Source organism: Hyperoodon ampullatus (assembly GCF_949752795.1).
Source record: "Hyperoodon ampullatus genome assembly, chromosome: 7".
Lineage (NCBI taxonomy): Eukaryota > Metazoa > Chordata > Mammalia > Artiodactyla > Ziphiidae > Hyperoodon > Hyperoodon ampullatus.
The window spans coordinates 81,250,791-81,274,950 of record NC_136920.1 but is presented as its reverse complement, the minus strand read 5'-3'; positions in this window follow the sequence as shown (position 1 = coordinate 81,274,950).

Genomic DNA, 24,160 nt, shown 5'->3' with positions numbered 1-24,160 from the left:
GCAGTTCAGAGGGCCTCCGCAGAGGGAGAGCCACGTTGAATGTAATACTGGCAGAAACGCTGTCCTGGGGCTGCCCGACAGCTGTAGAAATCAAGCTATGCAAGCGAGAGGCAGATCGTTGCCCTTCCCTCTGCGTAGAAAGAGTTGACCCCAACCGTCTGGGCTGTGTTATGTGGCTCGGAAAACAAAGAGGGGACTCACAGCACACACGCTCTCCCTCAGAAGGGAATTCTCTCAGGCCTACGGAAAGCCGTACGGGGGTTAAAGCACTCTCTCGAGTCAGGGTTCATGGAGGTGGCTGCACCCCAAACTTTGCTGCTGGGAGACACTCGTGCTTACCTTGAGGCTAGGGGTCGCATTTACTCCGCACTTTAGCTGGGGCAAGCGTGGGATGAACTCCTAGCAAGGCCCTGGAGACCACCTGGTTTCGTAGGAGAAAAGGCACTTTCTTCACTGAGGCATTCCTACAAGTGACTAGCAGACGGGTAACAGCAATGTCTTTCAGTCAGCCTTGAGGCCGCCACTACCTCCTTCCAAATGGGGAAAACACTGCCTTTTCCCAGGCTTCTCAATTACAACCTGGCTCACCCAGCACATGGACCTCTCTTCTCTGACAACCCAAAGGAGACCCTTGGAACACAATTCGGCCTTCTGCGATGCAACTTTTGGATGCAGTGTGTTCTGCATGGGGTGAATGGCATAATCCTCTGAAAGCCCTCAGGAGGCCTAGGTGACTTTGGATGTTCCAGATGCCTAGCAATGCTCAGGGTGAATCTCCACTTCCTTTCGGGCTGGACCTAATGTCTAGTTTTCCGTGTCACTTAGAGGGCCGTCGAGCAGGAGTCCCCACACTGAATTGGAGCCCCGGTGGTTTCTCTCAGGGCAGCGTAGGTTTCCTCAACGTGGCAGACCCGCATGGAAAGAAAGGCTGCCAAGAACCGTGTTCCTGAGGCTCTTTCCAAGCTGTGGAACGCTAGCCATAGGAGAACACCTTCTTAGTTCCCGGCCCTTCCAACTGCACAGTGAGGGATGTTCCCAGAGCTGTGTAGCCCTTGACTCTGCTCAGAAGGCTTTTGGTACACAGTGTACTTCCTTGGAAAGACGTGCCCACATGAGAGTCTTGAGCGCTCTGAGGCATACTAAAGCTGACGCCGTCCATTGACTAAGACTTCCTGCAAACTGGTGCACCCGTATCTCTCTGGTCGTGGGAAAAGGTGCACCTGACCTCCAGACTAGAGGACACATAGAGTTGGCACTCTAACTACAGTATGCCCTGCGGTGAGCGCCCAGGAAGGAACGGCAAGCACCTGGTTTCTTTTGGAAAACCTCACTGCTCCTCAGAGGCATCCGTGGAGTGAATAGTATCCTGCTGGTGTGGTTTTCAGGCAGCTTGGAAGCTGCACCGAAGTTGCTTTCCAAAGGGGGAAAGTCGGGCTTCTGCCACATGCTCCGGTTTCCAACGTGAACCCACAGCGCAGTTCCCGGCCCTCTCTGACTGACGACTGGAGACTTGGAGCCACACTGGGCCTTTCTAGGCTCACACCTGGTTGGACGCGGGGTGTTTTTGCATGCCATGAGTAGCATTACCGGCTTAATGACTTAGTCAGGCCTAGGTGACTTCGGATCATCCAAACGCCTCCCAATTTTACCGGTTTTCCTGTATTTTCTCTCAGGCTGGACCTACAGTGTACCTTGCGTCACAACAGAGAGAGGACAGGTAAGAGTGGTCAGGATGCACTTGAGGCCCAGGGATTCTTTCAGTGCAGTTCAGAGGGCCTCCGCAGAGGGAGAGCCACGTTGAATGTAATACTGGCAGAAACGCTGTCCTGGGGCTGCCCGACAGCAGTAGAAATCAAGCTATGCAAGCGAGAGGCAGATCGTTGCCCTTCCCTCTGCGTAGAAAGAGTTGACCCCAACCGTCTGGGCTGTGTTATGTGGCTCGGAAAACAAAGAGGGGACTCACAGCACACACGATCTCCCTCAGAAGGGAATTCTCTCAGGCCTACGGAAAGCCGTACGGGGGTTAAAGCACTCTCTCGAGTCAGGGTTCATGGAGGTGGCTGCACCCCAAACTTTGCTGCTGGGAGACACTCGTGCTTACCTTAAGGCTAGGGGTCGCATTTACTCCGCACTTTAGCTGGGGCAAGCGTGGGATGAACTCCTAGCAAGGCCCTGGAGACCACCTGGTTTCGTAGGAGAAAAGGCACTTTCTTCACTGAGGCATTCCTACAAGTGACTAGCAGACGGGTAACAGCAATGCCTTTCAGTCAGCCTTGAGGCCGCCACTACCTCCTTCCAAATGGGGAAAACACTGCCTTTTCCCAGGCTTCTCAATTACAACCTGGCTCACCCAGCACATGGACCTCTCTTCTCTGACAACCCAAAGGAGACCCTTGGAACACAATTCGGCCTTCTGCGATGCAACTTTTGGATGCAGTGTGTTCTGCATGTGGTGAATGGCATAATCCTCTGAAAGCCCTCAGGAGGCCTAGGTGACTTTGGATGTTCCAGATGCCTAGCAATGCTCAGGGTGAATCTCCACTTCCTTTCGGGCTGGACCTAATGTCTAGTTTTCCGTGTCACTTAGAGGGCCGTCGAGCAGGAGTCCCCACACTGAATTGGAGCCCCGGTGGTTTCTCTCAGGGCAGCGTAGGTTTCCTCAACGTGGCAGACCCGCATGGAAAGAAAGGCTGCCAAGAACCGTGTTCCTGAGGCTCTTTCCAAGCTGTGGAACGCTAGCCATAGGAGAACACCTTCTTAGTTCCCGGCCCTTCCAACTGCACAGTGAGGGATGTTCCCAGAGCTGTGTAGCCCTTGACTCTGCTCAGAAGGCTTTTGGTACACAGTGTACTTCCTTGGAAAGACGTGCCCACGTGAGAGTCTTGAGCGCTCTGAGGCATACTAAAGCTGACGCCGTCCATTGACTAAGACTTCCTGCAAACTGGTGCACCCGTATCTCTCTGGTCGTGGGAAAAGGTGCACCTGACCTCCAGACTAGAGGACACATAGAGTTGGCACTCTAACTACAGTATGCCCTGCGGTGAGCGCCCAGGAAGGAACGGCAAGCACCTGGTTTCTTTTGGAAAACCTCACTGCTCCTCAGAGGCATCCGTGGAGTGAATAGTATCCTGCTGGTGTGGTTTTCAGGCAGCTTGGAAGCTGCACCGAAGTTGCTTTCCAAAGGGGGAAAGTTGGGCTTCTGCCACATGCTCCGGTTTCCAACGTGACCCCACAGCGCAGTTCCCGGCCCTCTCTGACTGACGACTGGAGACTTGGAGCCACACTGGGCCTTTCTATGCTCACACCTGGTTGGACGAGGGGTGTTTTTGCATGCCACGAGTAGCATTACCCGCTTAATGACTTAGTCAGGCCTAGGTGACTTCGGATCGTCCAAACGCCTCCCAATTGTACCGGTTTTCCTGTATTTTCTCTCAGGCTGGACCTACAGTGTACCTTGCGTCACAACAGAGAGAGGACAGGGAAGAGTGGCCAGGATGCACTTGAGGCCCAGGGATTCTTTCAGTGCAGTTCAGAGGGCCTCCGCAGAGGGAGAGCCACGTTGAATGTAATACTGGCAGAAACGCTGTCCTGGGGCTGCCCGACAGCTGTAGAAATCAAGCTATGCAAGCGAGAGGCAGATCGTTGCCCTTCCCTCTGCGTAGAAAGAGTTGACCCCAACCGTCTGGGCTGTGTTATGTGGCTCGGAAAACAAAGAGGGGACTCACAGCACACACGCTCTCCCTCAGAAGGGAATTCTCTCAGGCCTACGGAAAGCCGTACGGGGGTTAAAGCACTCTCTCGAGTCAGGGTTCATGGAGGTGGCTGCACCCCAAACTTTGCTGCTGGGAGACACTCGTGCTTACCTTGAGGCTAGGGGTCGCATTTACTCCGCACTTTAGCTGGGGCAAGCGTGGGATGAACTCCTAGCAAGGCCCTGGAGACCACCTGGTTTCGTAGGAGAAAAGGCACTTTCTTCACTGAGGCATTCCTACAAGTGACTAGCAGACGGGTAACAGCAATGTCTTTCAGTCAGCCTTGAGGCCGCCACTACCTCCTTCCAAATGGGGAAAACACTGCCTTTTCCCAGGCTTCTCAATTACAACCTGGCTCACCCAGCACATGTACCTCTCTTCTCTGACAAGCCAAAGGAGACCCTTGGAACACAATTCGGCCTTCTGCGATGCAACTTTTGGATGCAGTGTGTTCTGCATCTGGTGAATGGCATAATCCTCTGAAAGCCCTCAGGAGGCCTAGGTGACTTTGGATGTTCCAGATGCCTAGCAATGCTCAGGGTGAATCTCCACTTCCTTTCGGGCTGGACCTAATGTCTAGTTTTCCGTGTCACTTAGAGGGCCGTCGAGCAGGAGTCCCCACACTGAATTGGAGCCCCGGTGGTTTCTCTCAGGGCAGCGTAGGTTTCCTCAACGTGGCAGACCCGCATGGAAAGAAAGGCTGCCAAGAACCGTGTTCCTGAGGCTCTTTCCAAGCTGTGGAACGCTAGCCATAGGAGAACACCTTCTTAGTTCCCGGCCCTTCCAACTGCACAGTGAGGGATGTTCCCAGAGCTGTGTAGCCCTTGACTCTGCTCAGAAGGCTTTTGGTACACAGTGTACTTCCTTGGAAAGACGTGCCCACGTGAGAGTCTTGAGCGCTCTGAGGCATACTAAAGCTGACGCCGTCCATTGACTAAGACTTCCTGCAAACTGGTGCACCCGTATCTCTCTGGTCGTGGGAAAAGGTGCACCTGACCTCCAGACTAGAGGACACATAGAGTTGGCACTCTAACTACAGTATGCCCAGCGGTGAGCGCCCAGGAAGGAACGGCAAGCACCTGGTTTCTTTTGGAAAACCTCACTGCTCCTCAGAGGCATCCGTGGAGTGAATAGTATCCTGCTGGTGTGGTTTTCAGGCAGCTTGGAAGCTGCACCGAAGTTGCTTTCCAAAGGGGGAAAGTCGGGCTTCTGCCACATGCTCCGGTTTCCAACGTGACCCCACAGCGCAGTTCCCGGCCCTCTCTGACTGACGACTGGAGACTTGGAGCCACACTGGGCCTTTCTATGCTCACACCTGGTTGGACGAGGGGTGTTTTTGCATGCCACGAGTAGCATTACCCGCTTAATGACTTAGTCAGGCCTAGGTGACTTCGGATCGTCCAAACGCCTCCCAATTGTACCGGTTTTCCTGTATTTTCTCTCAGGCTGGACCTACAGTGTACCTTGCGTCACAACAGAGAGAGGACAGGGAAGAGTGGCCAGGATGCACTTGAGGCCCAGGGATTCTTTCAGTGCAGTTCAGAGGGCCTCCGCAGAGGGAGAGCCACGTTGAATGTAATACTGGCAGAAACGCTGTCATGGAGCTGCCCGACAGCTGTAGAAATCAAGCTATGCAAGCGAGAGGCAGATCGTTGCCCTTCCCTCTGCATACAAAGAGTTGACCCCAACCGTCTGGGCTGTGTTATGTGGCTCGGAAAACAAAGAGGGGACTCACAGCACACACGCTCTCCCTCAGAAGGGAATTCTCTCAGGCCTACGGAAAGCCGTACGGGGGTTAAAGCACTCTCTCGAGTCAGGGTTCATGGAGGTGGCTGCACCCCAAACTTTGCTGCTGGGAGACACTCGTGCTTACCTTGAGGCTAGGGGTCGCATTTACTCCGCACTTTAGCTGGGGCAAGCGTGGGATGAACTCCTAGCAAGGCCCTGGAGACCACCTGGTTTCGTAGGAGAAAAGGCACTTTCTTCACTGAGGCATTCCTACAAGTGACTAGCAGACGGGTAACAGCAATGTCTTTCAGTCAGCCTTGAGGCCGCCACTACCTCCTTCCAAATGGGGAAAACACTGCCTTTTCCCAGGCTTCTCAATTACAACCTGGCTCACCCAGCACATGTACCTCTCTTCTCTGACAGCCCAAAGGAGACCCTTGGAACACAATTCGGCCTTCTGCGATGCAACATTTCGATGCAGTGTGTTCTGCATGTGGTGAATGGCATAATTCTCTGAAAGCCCTCAGGAGGCCTAGGTGACTTAGGATGTTCCAGATGCCTAGCAATGCTCAGGGTGAATCTCCACTTCCTTTTGGGCTGGACCTAATGTCTAGTTCTCCGTGTCACTTAGAAGGTCGTCGAGCAGGAGTCCCCACACTGAATTGGAGCCCCGGTGGTTTCTCTCAGGGCAGCGTAGGTTTCCTCAACGTGGCAGACCCGCATGGAAAGAAAGGCTGCCAAGAACCGTGTTCCTGAGGCTCTTTCCAAGCTGTGGAACGCTAGCCATAGGAGAACACCTTCTTAGTGCCCGGCCCTTCCAACTGCACAGTGAGGGATATTCCCAGAGCTGTGTAGCCCTTGACTCTGCTCAGAAGGCTTTTGGTACACAGTGTACTTCCTTGGAAAGACGTGCCCACGTGAGAGTCTTGAGCGCTCTGAGGCATACTAAAGCTGACGCCGTCCATTGACTAAGACTTCCTGCAAACTGGTGCACCCGTATCTCTCTGGTCGTGGGAAAAGGTGCACCTGACCTCCAGACTAGAGGACACATAGAGTTGGCACTCTAACTACAGTATGCCCTGCGGTGAGCGCCCAGGAAGGAACGGCAAGCACCTGGTTTCTTTTGGAAAACCTCGCTGCTCCTCAGAGGCATCCGTGGAGTGAATAGTATCCTGCCTGTGTGGTTTTCAGGCAGCTTGGAAGCTGCACCGAAGTTGCTTTCCAAAGGGGGAAAGTCGGGCTTCTGCCACATGCTCCGGTTTCCAACGTGACCCCACAGCGCAGTTCCCGGCCCTCTCTGACTGACGACTGGAGACTTGGAGCCACACTGGGCCTTTCTATGCTCACACCTGGTTGGACGCGGGGTGTTTTTGCATGCCACGAGTAGCATTACCCGCTTAATGACTTAGTCAGGCCTAGGTGGCTTCGGATCGTCCAAACGCCTCCCAATTGTACCGGTTTTCCTGTATTTTCTCTCAGGCTGGACCTACAGTGTACCTTGCGTCACAACAGAGAGAGGACAGGGAAGAGTGGCCAGGATGCACTTGAGGCCCAGGGATTCTTTCAGTGCAGTTCAGAGGGCCTCCGCAGAGGGAGAGCCACGTTGAATGTAATACTGGCCGAAACGCTGTCCTGGGGCTGCCCGACAGCTGTAGAAATCAAGCTATGCAAGCGAGAGGCAGATCGTTGCCCTTCCCTCTGCGTAGAAAGAGTTGACCCCAACCGTCTGGGCTGTGTTATGTGGCTCGGAAAACAAAGAGGGGACTCACAGCACACACGCTCTCCCTCAGAAGGGAATTCTCTCAGGCCTACGGAAAGCCGTACGGGGGTTAAAGCACTCTCTCGAGTCAGGGTTCATGGAGGTGGCTGCACCCCAAACTTTGCTGCTGGGAGACACTCGTGCTTACCTTGAGGCTAGGGGTCGCATTTACTCCGCACTTTAGCTGGGGCAAGCGTGGGATGAACTCCTAGCAAGGCCCTGGAGACCACCTGGTTTCGTAGGAGAAAAGGCACTTTCTTCACTGAGGCATTCCTACAAGTGACTAGCAGACGGGTAACAGCAATGTCTTTCAGTCAGCCTTGAGGCCGCCACTACCTCCTTCCAAATGGGGAAAACACTGCCTTTTCCCAGGCTTCTCAATTACAACCTGGCTCACCCAGCACATGGACCTCTCTTCTCTGACAACCCAAAGGAGATCCTTGGAACACAATTCGGCCTTCTGCGATGCAACTTTTGGATGCAGTGTGTTCTGCATGTGGTGAATGGCATAATCCTCTGAAAGCCCTCAGGAGGCCTAGGTGACTTAGGATGTTCCAGATGCCTAGCAATGCTCAGGGTGAATCTCCACTTCCTTTCGGGCTGGACCTAATGTCTAGTTCTCCGTGTCACTTAGAGGGCCGTCGAGCAGGAGTCCCCACACTGAATTGGAGCCCCGGTGGTTTCTCTCAGGGCAGCGTAGGTTTCCTCAACGTGGCAGACACGCATGGAAAGAAAGGCTGCCAAGAACCGTGTTCCTGAGGCTCTTTCCAAGCTGTGGAACGCTAGCCATAGGAGAACACCTTCTTAGTTCCCGGCCCTTCCAACTGCACAGTGAGGGATGTTCCCAGAGCTGTGTAGCCCTTGACTCTGCTCAGAAGGCTTTTGGTACACAGTGTACTTCCTTGGAAAGACGTGCCCACGTGAGAGTCTTGAGCGCTCTGAGGCATACTAAAGCTGAAGCCGTCCATTGACTAAGACTTCCTGCACACTGGTGCACCTGTATCTCTCTGGTCGTGGGAAAAGGTGCACCTGACCTCCAGACTAGAGGACACATAGAGTTGGCACTCCAACTACAGTATGCCCTGCGGTGAGCGCCCAGGAAGGAACGGCAAGCACCTGGTTTCTTTTGGAAAACCTCACTGCTCCTCAGAGGCATCCGTGGAGTGAATAGTATCCTGCTGGTGTGGTTTTCAGGCAGCTTGGAAGCTGCACCGAAGTTGCTTTCCAAAGGGGGAAAGTCGGGCTTCTGCCACATGCTCCGGTTTCCAACGTGACCCCACAGCGCAGTTCCCGGCCCTCTCTGACTGACGACTGGAGACTTGGAGCCACACTGGGCCTTTCTATGCTCACACCTGGTTGGACACGGGGTGTTTTTGCATGCCACGAGTAGCATTACCCGCTTAATGACTTAGTCAGGCCTAGGTGACTTCGGATCGTCCAAACGCCTCCCAATTGTACCGGTTTTCCTGTATTTTCTCTCAGGCTGGACCTACAGTGTACCTTGCGTCACAACAGAGAGAGGACAGGGAAGAGTGGCCAGGATGCACTTGAGGCCCAGGGATTCTTTCAGTGCAGTTCAGAGGGCCTCCGCAGAGGGAGAGCCACGTTGAATGTAATACTGGCAGAAACGCTGTCCTGGGGCTGCCCGACAGCTGTAGAAATCAAGCTATGCAAGCGAGAGGCAGATCGTTGCCCTTCCCTCTGCGTAGAAAGAGTTGACCCCAACCGTCTGGGCTGTGTTATGTGGCTCGGAAAACAAAGAGGGGACTCACAGCACACACGCTCTCCCTCAGAAGGGAATTCTCTCAGGCCTACGGAAAGCCGTACGGGGGTTAAAGCACTCTCTCGAGTCAGGGTTCATGGAGGTGGCTGCACCCCAAACTTTGCTGCTGGGAGACACTCGTGCTTACCTTGAGGCTAGGGGTCGCATTTACTCTGCACTTTAGCTGGGGCAAGCGTGGGATGAACTCCTAGCAAGGCCCTGGAGACCACCTGGTTTCGTAGGAGAAAAGGCACTTTCTTCACTGAGGCATTCCTACAAGTGACTAGCAGACGGGTAACAGCAATGTCTTTCAGTCAGCCTTGAGGCCGCCACTACCTCCTTCCAAATGGGGAAAACACTGCCTTTTCCCAGGCTTCTCAATTACAACCTGGCTCACCCAGCACATGTACCTCTCTTCTCTGACAGCCCAAAGGAGACCCTTGGAACACAATTCGGCCTTCTGCGATGCAACTTTTGGATGCAGTGTGTTCTGCATGTGGTGAATGGCATAATCCTCTGAAAGCCCTCAGGAGGCCTAGGTGACTTAGGATGTTCCAGATGCCTAGCAATGCTCAGGGTGAATCTCCACTTCCTTTCGGGCTGGACCTAATGTCTAGTTCTCCGTGTCACGTAGAGGGCCGTCGAGCAGGAGTCCCCACACTGAATTGGAGCCCCGGTGGTTTCTCTCAGGGCAGCGTAGGTTTCCTCAACGTGGCAGACCCGCATGGAAAGAAAGGCTGCCAAGAACCGTGTTCCTGAGGCTCTTTCCAAGCTGTGGAACGCTAGCCATAGGAGAACACCTTCTTAGTTCCCGGCCCTTCCAACTGCACAGTGAGGGATGTTCCCAGAGCTGTGTAACCCTTGACTCTGCTCAGAAGGCTTTTGGTACACAGTGTACTTCCTTGGAAAGACGTGCCCACGTGAGAGTCTTGAGCGCTCTGAGGCATACTAAAGCTGACGCCGTCCATTGACTAAGACTTCCTGCAAACTGGTGCACCCGTATCTCTCTGGTCGTGGGAAAAGGTGCACCTGACCTCCAGACTAGAGGACACATAGAGTTGGCACTCTAACTACAGTATGCCCTGTGGTGAGCGACCAGGAAGGAACGGCAAGCACCTGGTTTCTTTTGGAAAACCTCACTGCTCCTCAGAGGCATCCGTGGAGTGAATAGTATCCTGCTGGTGTGGTTTTCAGGCAGCTTGGAAGCTGCACCGAAGTTGCTTTCCAAAGGGGGAAAGTCGGGCTTCTGCCACATGCTCCGGTTTCCAACGTGACCCCACAGCGCAGTTCCCGGCCCTCTCTGACTGACGACTGGAGACTTGGAGCCACACTGGGCCTTTCTATGCTCACACCTGGTTGGACGCGGGGTGTTTTTGCATGCCACGAGTAGCATTACCCGCTTAATGACTTAGTCAGGCCTAGGTGGCTTCGGATCGTCCAAACGCCTCCCAATTGTACCGGTTTTCCTGTATTTTCTCTCAGGCTGGACCTACAGTGTACCTTGCGTCACAACAGAGAGAGGACAGGGAAGAGTGGCCAGGATGCACTTGAGGCCCAGGGATTCTTTCAGTGCAGTTCAGAGGGCCTCCGCAGAGGGAGAGCCACGTTGAATGTAATACTGGCAGAAACGCTGTCCTGGGGCTGCCCGACAGCTGTAGAAATCAAGCTATGCAAGCGAGAGGCAGATCGTTGCCCTTCCCTCTGCGTAGAAAGAGTTGACCCCAACCGTCTGGGCTGTGTTATGTGGCTCGGAAAACAAAGAGGGGACTCACAGCACACACGCTCTCCCTCAGAAGGGAATTCTCTCAGGCCTACGGAAAGCCGTACGGGGGTTAAAGCACTCTCTCGAGTCAGGGTTCATGGAGGTGGCTGCACCCCAAACTTTGCTGCTGGGAGACACTCGTGCTTACCTTGAGGCTAGGGGTCGCATTTACTCTGCACTTTACCTGGGGCAAGCGTGGGATGAACTCCTAGCAAGGCCCTGGAGACCAGCTGGTTTCGTAGGAGAAAAGGCACTTTCTTCACTGAGGCATTCCTACAAGTGACTAGCAGACGGGTAACAGCAATGTCTTTCAGTCAGCCTTGAGGCCGCCACTACTTCCTTCCAAATGGGGAAAACACTGCCTTTTCCCAGGCTTCTCAATTACAACCTGGCTCACCCAGCACATGTACCTCTCTTCTCTGACAGCCCAAAGGAGACCCTTGGAACACAATTCGGCCTTCTGCGATGCAACTTTTGGATGCAGTGTGTTCTGCATGTGGTGAATGGCATAATCCTCTGAAAGCCCTCAGGAGGCCTAGGTGACTTAGGATGTTCCAGATGCCTAGCAATGCTCAGGGTGAATCTCCACTTCCTTTCGGGCTGGACCTAATGTCTAGTTCTCCGTGTCACGTAGAGGGCCGTCGAGCAGGAGTCCCCACACTGAATTGGAGCCCCGGTGGTTTCTCTCAGGGCAGCGTAGGTTTCCTCAACGTGGCAGACCCGCATGGAAAGAAAGGCTGCCAAGAACCGTGTTCCTGAGGCTCTTTCCAAGCTGTGGAACGCTAGCCATAGGAGAACACCTTCTTAGTTCCCGGCCCTTCCAACTGCACAGTGAGGGATGTTCCCAGAGCTGTGTAACCCTTGACTCTGCTCAGAAGGCTTTTGGTACACAGTGTACTTCCTTGGAAAGACGTGCCCACGTGAGAGTCTTGAGCGCTCTGAGGCATACTAAAGCTGACGCCGTCCATTGACTAAGACTTCCTGCAAACTGGTGCACCCGTATCTCTCTGGTCGTGGGAAAAGGTGCACCTGACCTCCAGACTAGAGGACACATAGAGTTGGCACTCTAACTACAGTATGCCCTGTGGTGAGCGACCAGGAAGGAACGGCAAGCACCTGGTTTCTTTTGGAAAACCTCACTGCTCCTCAGAGGCATCCGTGGAGTGAATAGTATCCTGCTGGTGTGGTTTTCAGGCAGCTTGGAAGCTGCACCGAAGTTGCTTTCCAAAGGGGGAAAGTCGGGCTTCTGCCACATGCTCCGGTTTCCAACGTGACCCCACAGCGCAGTTCCCGGCCCTCTCTGACTGACGACTGGAGACTTGGAGCCACACTGGGCCTTTCTATGCTCACACCTGGTTGGACGCGGGGTGTTTTTGCATGCCACGAGTAGCATTACCCGCTTAATGACTTAGTCAGGCCTAGGTGGCTTCGGATCGTCCAAACGCCTCCCAATTGTACCGGTTTTCCTGTATTTTCTCTCAGGCTGGACCTACAGTGTACCTTGCGTCACAACAGAGAGAGGACAGGGAAGAGTGGCCAGGATGCACTTGAGGCCCAGGGATTCTTTCAGTGCAGTTCAGAGGGCCTCCGCAGAGGGAGAGCCACGTTGAATGTAATACTGGCAGAAACGCTGTCCTGGGGCTGCCCGACAGCTGTAGAAATCAAGCTATGCAAGCGAGAGGCAGATCGTTGCCCTTCCCTCTGCGTAGAAAGAGTTGACCCCAACCGTCTGGGCTGTGTTATGTGGCTCGGAAAACAAAAGGGGACTCACAGCACACACGCTCTCCCTCAGAAGGGAATTCTCTCAGGCCTACGGAAAGCCGTACGGGGGTTAAAGCACTCTCTCGAGTCAGGGTTCATGGAGGTGGCTGCACCCCGAACTTTGCTGCTGGGAGACACTCGTGCTTACCTTGAGGCTAGGGGTCGCATTTACTCCGCACTTTAGCTGGGGCAAGCGTGGGATGAACTCCTAGCAAGGCCCTGGAGACCACCTGGTTTCGTAGGAGAAAAGGCACTTTCTTCACTGAGGCATTCCTACAAGTGACTAGCAGACGGGTAACAGCAATGTCTTTCAGTCAGCCTTGAGGCCGCCACTACCTCCTTCCAAATGGGGAATACACTGCCTTTTCCCAGGCTTCTCATTTACAACCTGGCTCACCCAGCACATGGACCTCTCTTCTCTGACAACCCAAAGGAGACCCTTGGAACACAATTCGGCCTTCTGCGATGCAACTTTTGGATGCAGTGTGTTCTGCATGTGGTGAATGGCATAATCCTCTGAAAGCCCTCAGGAGGCCTAGGTGACTTTGGATGTTCCAGATGCCTAGCAATGCTCAGGGTGAATCTCCACTTCCTTTCGGGCTGGACCTAATGTCTAGTTTTCCGTGTCACTTAGAGGGCCGTCGAGCAGGAGTCCCCACACTGAATTGGAGCCCCGGTGGTTTCTCTCAGGGCAGCGTAGGTTTCCTCAACGTGGCAGACCCGCATGGAAAGAAAGGCTGCCAAGAACCGTGTTCCTGAGGCTCTTTCCAAGCTGTGGAACGCTAGCCATAGGAGAACACCTTCTTAGTTCCCAGCCCTTCCAACTGCACAGTGAGGGATGTTCCCAGAGCTGTGTAGCCCTTGACTCTGCTCAGAAGGCTTTTGGTACACAGTGTACTTCCTTGGAAAGACGTGCCCACGTGAGAGTCTTGAGCGCTCTGAGGCATACTAAAGCTGACGCCGTCCATTGACTAAGACTTCCTGCAAACTGGTGCACCCGTATCTCTCTGGTCGTGGGAAAAGGTGCACCTGACCTCCAGACTAGAGGACACATAGAGTTGGCACTCTAACTACAGTATGCCCTGCGGTGAGCGCCCAGGAAGGAACGGCAAGCACCTGGTTTCTTTTGGAAAACCTCGCTGCTCCTCAGAGGCATCCGTGGAGTGAATAGTATCCTGCTGGTGTGGTTTTCAGGCAGCTTGGAAGCTGCACCGAAGTTGCTTTCCAAAGGGGGAAAGTCGGGCTTCTGCCACATGCTCCGGTTTCCAACGTGACCCCACAGCGCAGTTCCCGGCCCTCTCTGACTGACGACTGGAGACTTGGAGCCACACTGGGCCTTTCTAGGCTCACACCTGGTTGGACGCGGGGTGTTTTTGCATGCCATGAGTAGCATTACCGGCTTAATGAGTTAGTCAGGCCTAGGTGACTTCGGATCATCCAAACGCCTCCCAATTTTACCGGTTTTCCTGTATTTTCTCTCAGGCTGGACCTACAGTGTACCTTGCGTCACAACAGAGAGAGGACAGGTAAGAGTGGTCAGGATGCACTTGAGGCCCAGGGATTCTTTCAGTGCAGTTCAGAGGGCCTCCGCAGAGGGAGAGCCACGTTGAATATAATACTGGCAGAAACGCTGTCCTGGGGCTGCCCGACAGCTGTAGAAATCAAGCTATGCAAGCGAGAGGCAGATCGTTGCCCTTCCCTCTGCGTAGAAAGAGTTGACCCCAACCGTCTGGGCTGTGTTATGTGGCTCGGAAAACAAAGAGGGGACTCACAGCACACACGCTCTCCCTCAGAAGGGAATTCTCTCAGGCCTACGGAAAGCCGTACGGGGGTTAAAGCACTCTCTCGAGTCAGGGTTCATGGAGGTGGCTGCACCCCAAACTTTGCTGCTGGGAGACACTCGTGCTTACCTTGAGGCTAGGGGTCGCATTTACTCCGCACTTTAGCTGGGGCAAGCGTGGGATGAACTCCTAGCAAGGCCCTGGAGACCACCTGGTTTCGTAGGAGAAAAGGCACTTTCTTCACTGAGGCATTCCTACAAGTGACTAGCAGACGGGTAACAGCAATGTCTTTCAGTCAGCCTTGAGGCCGCCACTACCTCCTTCCAAATGGGGAAAACACTGCCTTTTCCCAGGCTTCTCAATTACAACCTGGCTCACCCAGCACATGGACCTCTCTTCTCTGACAACCCAAAGGAGACCCTTGGAACACAATTCGGCCTTCTGCGATGCAACTTTTGGATGCAGTGTGTTCTGCATGTGGTGAATGGCATAATCCTCTGAAAGCCCTCAGGAGGCCTAGGTGACTTTGGATGTTCCAGATGCCTAGCAATGCTCAGGGTGAATCTCCACTTCCTTTCGGGCTGGACCTAATGTCTAGTTTTCCGTGTCACTTAGAGGGCCGTCGAGCAGGAGTCCCCACACTGAATTGGAGCCCCGGTGGTTTCTCTCAGGGCAGCGTAGGTTTCCTCAACGTGGCAGACCCGCATGGAAAGAAAGGCTGCCAAGAACCGTGTTCCTGAGGCTCTTTCCAAGCTGTGGAACGCTAGCCATAGGAGAACACCTTCTTAGTTCCCGGCCCTTCCAACTGCACAGTGAGGGATGTTCCCAGAGCTGTGTAGCCCTTGACTCTGCTCAGAAGGCTTTTGGTACACAGTGTACTTCCTTGGAAAGACGTGCCCACGTGAGAGTCTTGAGCACTCTGAGGCATACTAAAGCTGACGCCGTCCATTGACTAAGACTTCCTGCAAACTGGTGCACCCGTATCTCTCTGGTCGTGGGAAAAGGTGCACCTGACCTCGAGACTAGAGGACACATAGAGTTGGCACTCTAACTACAGTATGCCCTGTGGTGAGCGCCCAGGAAGGAACGGCAAGCACCTGGTTTCTTTTGGAAAACCTCACTGCTCCTCAGAGGCATCCGTGGAGTGAATAGTATCCTGCTGGTGTGGTTTTCAGGCAGCTTGGAAGCTGCACCGAAGTTGCTTTCCAAAGGGGGAAAGTCGGGCTTCTGCCACATGCTCCGGTTTCCAACGTGACCCCACAGCGCAGTTCCCGGCCCTCTCTGACTGACGACTGGAGACTTGGAGCCACACTGGGCCTTTCTATGCTCACACCTGGTTGGACGCGGGGTGTTTTTGCATGCCACGAGTAGCATTACCCGCTTAATGACTTAGTCAGGCCTAGGTGGCTTCGGATCGTCCAAACGCCTCCCAATTGTACCGGTTTCCCTGTATTTTCTCTCAGGCTGGACCTACAGTGTACCTTGCGTCACAACAGAGAGAGGACAGGGAAGAGTGGCCAGGATGCACTTGAGGCCCAGGGATTCTTTCAGTGCAGTTCAGAGGGCCTCCGCAGAGGGAGAGCCACGTTGAATGTAATACTGGCAGAAACGCTGTCCTGGGGCTGCCCGACAGCTGTAGAAATCAAGCTATGCAAGCGAGAGGCAGATCGTTGCCCTTCCCTCTGCGTAGAAAGAGTTGACCCCAACCGTCTGGGCTGTGTTATGTGGCTCGGAAAACAAAGAGGGGACTCACAGCACACACGCTCTCCCTCAGAAGGGAATTCTCTCAGGCCTACGGAAAGCCGTATGGGGGTTAAAGCACTCTCTCGAGTCAGGGTTCATGGAGGTGGCTGCACCCCAAACTTTGCTGCTGGGAGACACTCGTGCTTACCTTGAGGCTAGGGGTCGCATTTACTCCGCACTTTAGCTAGGGCAAGCGTGGGATGAACTCCTAGCAAGGCCCTGGAGACCACCTGGTTTCGTAGGAGAAAAGGCACTTTCTTCACTGAGGCATTCCTACAAGTGACTAGCAGACGGGTAACAGCAATGTCTTTCAGTCAGCCTTGAGGCCGCCACTACCTCCTTCCAAATGGGGAAAACACTGCCTTTTCCCAGGCTTCTCAATTACAACCTGGCTCAGCCAGCACATGTACCTCTCTTCTCTGACAACCCAAAGGAGACCCTTGGAACACAATTCGGCCTTCTGCGATGCAACTTTTGGATGCAGTGTGTTCTGCATGTGGTGAATGGCATAATCCTCTGAAAGCCCGCAGGAGGCCTAGGTGACTTTGGATGTTCCAGATGCCTAGCAATGCTCAGGGTGAATCTCCACTTCCTTTCGGGCTGGACCTAATGTCTAGTTTTCCGTGTCACTTAGAGGGCCGTCGAGCAGGAGTCCCCACACTGAATTGGAGCCCCGGTGGTTTCTCTCAGGGCAGCGTAGGTTTCCTCAACGTGGCAGACCCGCATGGAAAGAAAGGCTGCCAAGAACCGTGTTCCTGAGGCTCTTTCCAAGCTGTGGAACGCTAGCCATAGGAGAACACCTTCTTAGTTCCCGGCCCTTCCAACTGCACAGTGAGGGATGTTCCCAGAGCTGTGTAGCCCTTGACTCTGCTCAGAAGGCTTTTGGTACACAGTGTACTTCCTTGGAAAGACGTGCCCACATGAGAGTCTTGAGCGCTCTGAGGCATACTAAAGCTGAAGCCGTCCATTGACTAAGACTTCCTGCAGACTGGTGCACCCGTATCTCTCTGGTCGTGGGAAAAGGTGCACCTGACCTCGAGACTAGACGACACATAGAGTTGGCACTCTAACTACAGTATGCCCTGCGGTGAGCGCCCAGGAAGGAACGGCAAGCACCTGGTTTCTTTTGGAAAACCTCACTGCTCCTCAGAGGCATCCGTGGAATGAATAGTATCCTGCTGGTGTGGTTTTCAGGCAGCTTGGAAGCTGCACCGAAGTTGCTTTCCAAAGGGGGAAAGTCGGGCTTCTGCCACATGCTCCGGTTTCCAACGTGACCCCACAGCGCAGTTCGCGGCCCTCTCTGACTGACGACTGGAGACTTGGAGCCACACTGGGCCTTTCTATGCTCACACCTGGTTGGACGCAGGGTGTTTTTGCATGCCATGAGTAGCATTACCCGCTTAATGACTTAGTCAGGCCTAGGTGACTTCGGATCGTCCAAACGCCTCCCAATTGTACCGGTTTTCCTGTATTTTCTCTCAGGCTGGACCTACAGTGTACCTTGCGTCACAACAGAGAGAGGACAGGGAAGAGTGGCCAGGATGCACTTGAGGCCCAGGGATTCTTTCAGTGCAGTTCAGAGGGCCTCCGCAGAGGGAGAGCCACGTTGAATGTAATACTGGCAGAAACGCTGTCCTGGGGCTGCCCGACAGCTGTAGAAATCAAGCTATGCAAGCGAGAGGCAGATCGTTGCCCTTCCCTCTGCGTAGAAAGAGTTGACCCCAACCGTCTGGGCTGTGTTATGTGGCTCGGAAAACAAAGAGGGGACTCACAGCACACACGCTCTCCCTCAGAAGGGAATTCTCTCAGGCCTACGGAAAGCCGTACGGGGGTTAAAGCACTCTCTCGAGTCAGGGTTCATGGAGGTGGCTGCACCCCAAACTTTGCTGCTGGGAGACACTCGTGCTTACCTTGAGGCTAGGGGTCGCATTTACTCCGCACTTTAGCTGGGGCAAGCGTGGGATGAACTCCTAGCAAGGCCCTGGAGACCACCTGGTTTCGTAGGAGAAAAGGCACTTTCTTCACTGAGGCATTCCTACAAGTGACTAGCAGACGGGTAACAGCAATGTCTTTCAGTCAGCCTTGAGGCCGCCACTACCTCCTTCCAAATGGGGAAAACACTGCCTTTTCCCAGGCTTCTCAATTACAACCTGGCTCACCCAGCACATGGACCTCTCTTCTCTGACAACCCAAAGGAGACCCTTGGAACACAATTCGGCCTTCTGCGATGCAACTTTTGGATGCAGTGTGTTCTGCATGTGGTGAATGGCATAATCCTCTGAAAGCCCTCAGGAGGCCTAGGTGACTTTGGATGTTCCAGATGCCTAGAAATGCTCAGGGTGAATCTCCACTTCCTTTCGGGCTGGACCTAATGTCTAGTTTTCCGTGTCACTTAGAGGGCCGTCGAGCAGGAGTCCCCACACTGAATTGGAGCCCCGGTGGTTTCTCTCAGGGCAGCGTAGGTTTCCTCAACGTGGCAGACCCGCATGGAAAGAAAGGCTGCCAACAACCGTGTTCCTGAGGCTCTTTCCAAGCTGTGGAACGCTAGCCATAGGAGAACACCTTCTTAGTTCCCGGCCCTTCCAACTGCACAGTGAGGGATGTTCCCAGAGCTGTGTAGCCCTTGACTCTGCTCAGAAGGCTTTTGGTACACAGTGTACTTCCTTGGAAAGACGTGCCCACGTGAGAGTCTTGAGCGCTCTGAGGCATACTAAAGCTGACGCCGTCCATTGACTAAGACTTCCTGCAAACTGGTGCACCCGTATCTCTCTGGTCGTGGGAAAAGGTGCACCTGACCTCCAGACTAGAGGACACATAGAGTTGGCACTCTAACTACAGTATGCCCTGCGGTGAGCGCCCAGGAAGGAACGGCAAGCACCTGGTTTCTTTTGGAAAACCTCGCTGCTCCTCAGAGGCATCCGTGGAGTGAATAGTATCCTGCTGGTGTGGTTTTCAGGCAGCTTGGAAGCTGCACCGAAGTTGCTTTCCAAAGGGGGAAAGTCGGGCTTCTGCCACATGCTCCGGTTTCCAACGTGACCCCACAGCGCAGTTCCCGGCCCTCTCTGACTGACGACTGGAGACTTGGAGCCACACTGGGCCTTTCTATGCTCACACCTGGTTGGACGAGGGGTGTTTTTGCATGCCACGAGTAGCATTACCCGCTTAATGACTTAGTCAGGCCTAGGTGACTTCGGATCGTCCAAACGCCTCCCAATTGTACCGGTTTTCCTGTATTTTCTCTCAGGCTGGACCTACAGTGTACCTTGCGTCACAACAGAGAGAGGACAGGTAAGAGTGGCCAGGATGCACTTGAGGCCCAGGGATTCTTTCAGTGCAGTTCAGAGGGCCTCCGCAGAGGGAGAGCCACGTTGAATGTAATACTGGCAGAAACGCTGTCCTGGGGCTGCCCGACAGCTGTAGAAATCAAGCTATGCAAGCGAGAGGCAGATCGTTGCCCTTCCCTCTGCGTAGAAAGAGTTGACCCCAACCGTCTGGGCTGTGTTATGTGGCTCGGAAAACAAAGAGGGGACTCACAGCACACACGCTCTCCCTCAGAAGGGAATTCTCTCAGGCCTACGGAAAGCCGTACGGGGGTTAAAGCACTCTCTCGAGTCAGGGTTCATGGAGGTGGCTGCACCCCAAACTTTGCTGCTGGGAGACACTCGTGCTTACCTTGAGGCTAGGGGTCGCATTTACTCCGCACTTTAGCTGGGGCAAGCGTGGGATGAACTCCTAGCAAGGCCCTGGAGACCACCTGGTTTCGTAGGAGAAAAGGCACTTTCTTCACTGAGGCATTCCTACAAGTGACTAGCAGACGGGTAACAGCAATGTCTTTCAGTCAGCCTTGAGGCCGCCACTACCTCCTTCCAAATGGGGAAAACACTGCCTTTTCCCAGGCTTCTCAATTACAACCTGGCTCACCCAGCACATGGACCTCTCTTCTCTGACAACCCAAAGGAGACCCTTGGAACACAATTCGGCCTTCTGCGATGCAACTTTTGGATGCAGTGTGTTCTGCATGTGGTGAATGGCATAATCCTCTGAAAGCCCTCAGGAGGCCTAGGTGACTTTGGATGTTCCAGATGCCTAGCAATGCTCAGGGTGAATCTCCACTTCCTTTCGGGCTGGACCTAATGTCTAGTTTTCCGTGTCACTTAGAGGGCCGTCGAGCAGGAGTCCCCACACTGAATTGGAGCCCCGGTGGTTTCTCTCAGGGCAGCGTAGGTTTCCTCAACGTGGCAGACCCGCATGGAAAGAAAGGCTGCCAAGAACCGTGTTCCTGAGGCTCTTTCCAAGCTGTGGAACGCTAGCCATAGGAGAACACCTTCTTAGTTCCCGGCCCTTCCAACTGCACAGTGAGGGATGTTCCCAGAGCTGTGTAGCCCTTGACTCTGCTCAGAAGGCTTTTGGTACACAGTGTACTTCCTTGGAAAGACGTGCCCACGTGAGAGTCTTGAGCGCTCTGAGGCATACTAAAGCTGACGCCGTCCATTGACTAAGACTTTCTGCAAACTGGTGCACCCGTATCTCTCTGGTCGTGGGAAAAGGTGCACCTGACCTCCAGACTAGAGGACACATAGAGTTGGCACTCTAACTACAGTATGCCCTGCGGTGAGCGCCCAGGAAGGAACGGCAAGCACCTGGTTTCTTTTGGAAAACCTCACTGCTCCTCAGAGGCATCCGTGGAGTGAATAGTATCCTGCTGGTGTGGTTTTCAGGCAGCTTGGAAGCTGCACCGAAGTTGCTTTCCAAAGGGGGAAAGTCGGGCTTCTGCCACATGCTCCGGTTTCCAACGTGACCCCACAGCGCAGTTCCCGGCCCTCTCTGACTGACGACTGGAGACTTGGAGCCACACTGGGCCTTTCTATGCTCACACCTGGTTGGACGAGGGGTGTTTTTGCATGCCACGAGTAGCATTACCGGCTTAATGACTTAGTCAGGCCTAGGTGACTTCGGATCGTCCAAACGCCTCCCAATTGTACCGGTTTTCCTGTATTTTCTCTCAGGCTGGACCTACAGTGTACCTTGCGTCACAACAGAGAGAGGACAGGTAAGAGTGACCAGGATGCACTTGAGGCCCAGGGATTCTTTCAGTGCAGTTCAGAGGGCCTCCGCAGAGGGAGAGCCACGTTGAATGTAATACTGGCAGAAACGCTGTCCTGGGGCTGCCCGACAGCTGTAGAAATCAAGCTATGCAAGCGAGAGGCAGATCGTTGCCCTTCCCTCTGCGTAGAAAGAGTTGACCCCAACCGTCTGGGCTGTGTTATGTGGCTCGGAAAACAAAGAGGGGACTCACAGCACACACGCTCTCCCTCAGAAGGGAATTCTCTCAGGCCTACGGAAAGCCGTACGGGGGTTAAAGCACTCTCTCGAGTCAGGGTTCATGGAGGTGGCTGCACCCCAAACTTTGCTGCTGGGAGACACTCGTGCTTACCTTGAGGCTAGGGGTCGCATTTACTCCGCACTTTAGCTAGGGCAAGCGTGGGATGAACTCCTAGAAAGGCCCTGGAGACCACCTGGTTTCGTAGGAGAAAAGGCACTTTCTTCACTGAGGCATTCCTACAAGTGACTAGCAGACGGGTAACAGCAATGTCTTTCAGTCAGCCTTGAGGCCGCCACTACCTCCTTCCAAATGGGGAAAACACTGCCTTTTCCCAGGCTTCTCAATTACAACCTGGCTCACCCAGCACATGGACCTCTCTTCTCTGACAACCCAAAGGAGACCCTTGGAACACAATTCGGCCTTCTGCGATGCAACTTTTGGATGCAGTGTGTTCTGCATGTGGTGAATGGCATAATCCTCTGAAAGCCCTCAGGAGGCCTAGGTGACTTTGGATGTTCCAGATGCCTAGCAATGCTCAGGGTGAATCTCCACTTCCTTTCGGGCTGGACCTAATGTCTAGTTTTCCATGTCACTTAGAGGGCCGTCGAGCAGGACTCCCCACACTGAATTGGAGCCCCGGTGGTTTCTCTCAGGGCAGCGTAGGTTTCCTCAACGTGGCAGACCCGCATGGAAAGAAAGGCTGCCAAGAACCGTGTTCCTGAGGCTCTTTCCAAGCTGTGGAACGCTAGCCATAGGAGAACACCTTCTTAGTTCCCGGCCCTTCCAACTGCACAGTGAGGGATGTTCCCAGAGCTGTGTAGCCCTTGACTCTGCTCAGAAGGCTTTTGGTACACAGTGTACTTCCTTGGAAAGACGTGCCCACGTGAGAGTCTTGAGCGCTCTGAGGCATACTAAAGCTGACGCCGTCCATTGACTAAGACTTCCTGCAAACTGGTGCACCCGTATCTCTCTGGTCGTGGGAAAAGGTGCACCTGACCTCCAGACTAGAGGACACATAGAGTTGGCACTCTAACTACAGTATGCCCTGCGGTGAGCGCCCAGGAAGGAACGGCAAGCACCTGGTTTCTTTTGGAAAACCTCACTGCTCCTCAGAGGCATCCGTGGAGTGAATAGTATCCTGCTGGTGTGGTTTTCAGGCAGCTTGGAAGCTGCACCGAAGTTGCTTTCCAAAGGGGGAAAGTCGGGCTTCTGCCACATGCTCCGGTTTCCAACGTGACCCCACAGCGCAGTTCCCGGCCCTCTCTGACTGACGACTGGAGACTTGGAGCCACACTGGGCCTTTCTATGCTCACACCTGGTTGGACGAGGGGTGTTTTTGCATGCCACGAGTAGCATTACCCGCTTAATGACTTAGTCAGGCCTAGGTGGCTTCGGATCGTCCAAACGCCTCCCAGTTGTACCGGTTTTCCTGTATTTTCTCTCAGGCTGGACCTACAGTGTACCTTGCGTCACAACAGAGAGAGGACAGGGAAGAGTGGCCAGGATGCACTTGAGGCCCAGGGATTCTTTCAGTGCAGTTCAGAGGGCCTCCGCAGAGGGAGAGCCACGTTGAATGTAATACTGGCAGAAACGCTGTCCTGGGGCTGCCCGACAGCTGTAGAAATCAAGCTATGCAAGCGAGAGGCAGATCGTTGCCCTTCCCTCTGCGTAGAAAGAGTTGACCCCAACCGTCTGGGCTGTGTTATGTGGCTCGGAAAACAAAGAGGGGACTCACAGCACACACGCTCTCCCTCAGAAGGGAATTCTCTCAGGCCTACGGAAAGCCGTACGGGGGTTAAAGCACTCTCTCGAGTCAGGGTTCATGGAGGTGGCTGCACCCCAAACTTTGCTGCTGGGAGACACTCGTGCTTACCTTGAGGCTAGGGGTCGCATTTACTCCGCACTTTAGCTGGGGCAAGCGTGGGATGAACTCCTAGCAAGGCCCTGGAGACCACCTGGTTTCGTAGGAGAAAAGGCACTTTCTTCACTGAGGCATTCCTACAAGTGACTAGCAGACGGGTAACAGCAATGTCTTTCAGTCAGCCTTGAGGCCGCCACTACCTCCTTCCAAATGGGGAAAACACTGCCTTTTCCCAGGCTTCTCAATTACAACCTGGCTCACCCAGCACATGGACCTCTCTTCTCTGACAGCCCAAAGGAGACCCTTGGAACACAATTCGGCCTTCTGCGATGCAACTTTTCGATGCAGTGTGTTCTGCATGGGGTGAATGGCATAATCCTCTGAAAGCCCTCAGGAGGCCTAGGTGACTTAGGATGTTCCAGAGGCCTAGCAATGCTCAGGGTGAATCTCCACTTCCTTTCGGGCTGGACCTAATGTCTAGTTCTCCGTGTCACTTAGAGGGCCGTCGAGCAGGAGTCCCCACACTGAATTGGAGCCCCGGTGGTTTCTCTCAGGGCAGCGTAGGTTTCCACAACGTGGCAGACCCGCATGGAAAGAAAGGCTGCCAAGAACCGTGTTCCTGAGGCTCTTTCCAAGCTGTGGAACGCTAGCCATAGGAGAACACCTTCTTAGTTCCCGGCCCTTCCAACTGCACAGTGAGGGATGTTCCCAGAGCTGTGTAGCCCTTGACTCTGCTCAGAAGGCTTTTGGTACACAGTGTACTTCCTTGGAAAGACGTGCCCACGTGAGAGTCTTGAGCGCTCTGAGGCATACTAAAGCTGACGCCGTCCATTGACTAAGACTTCCTGCAAACTGGTGCACCCGTATCTCTCTGGTCGTGGGAAAAGGTGCACCTGACCTCCAGACTAGAGGACACATAGAGTTGGCA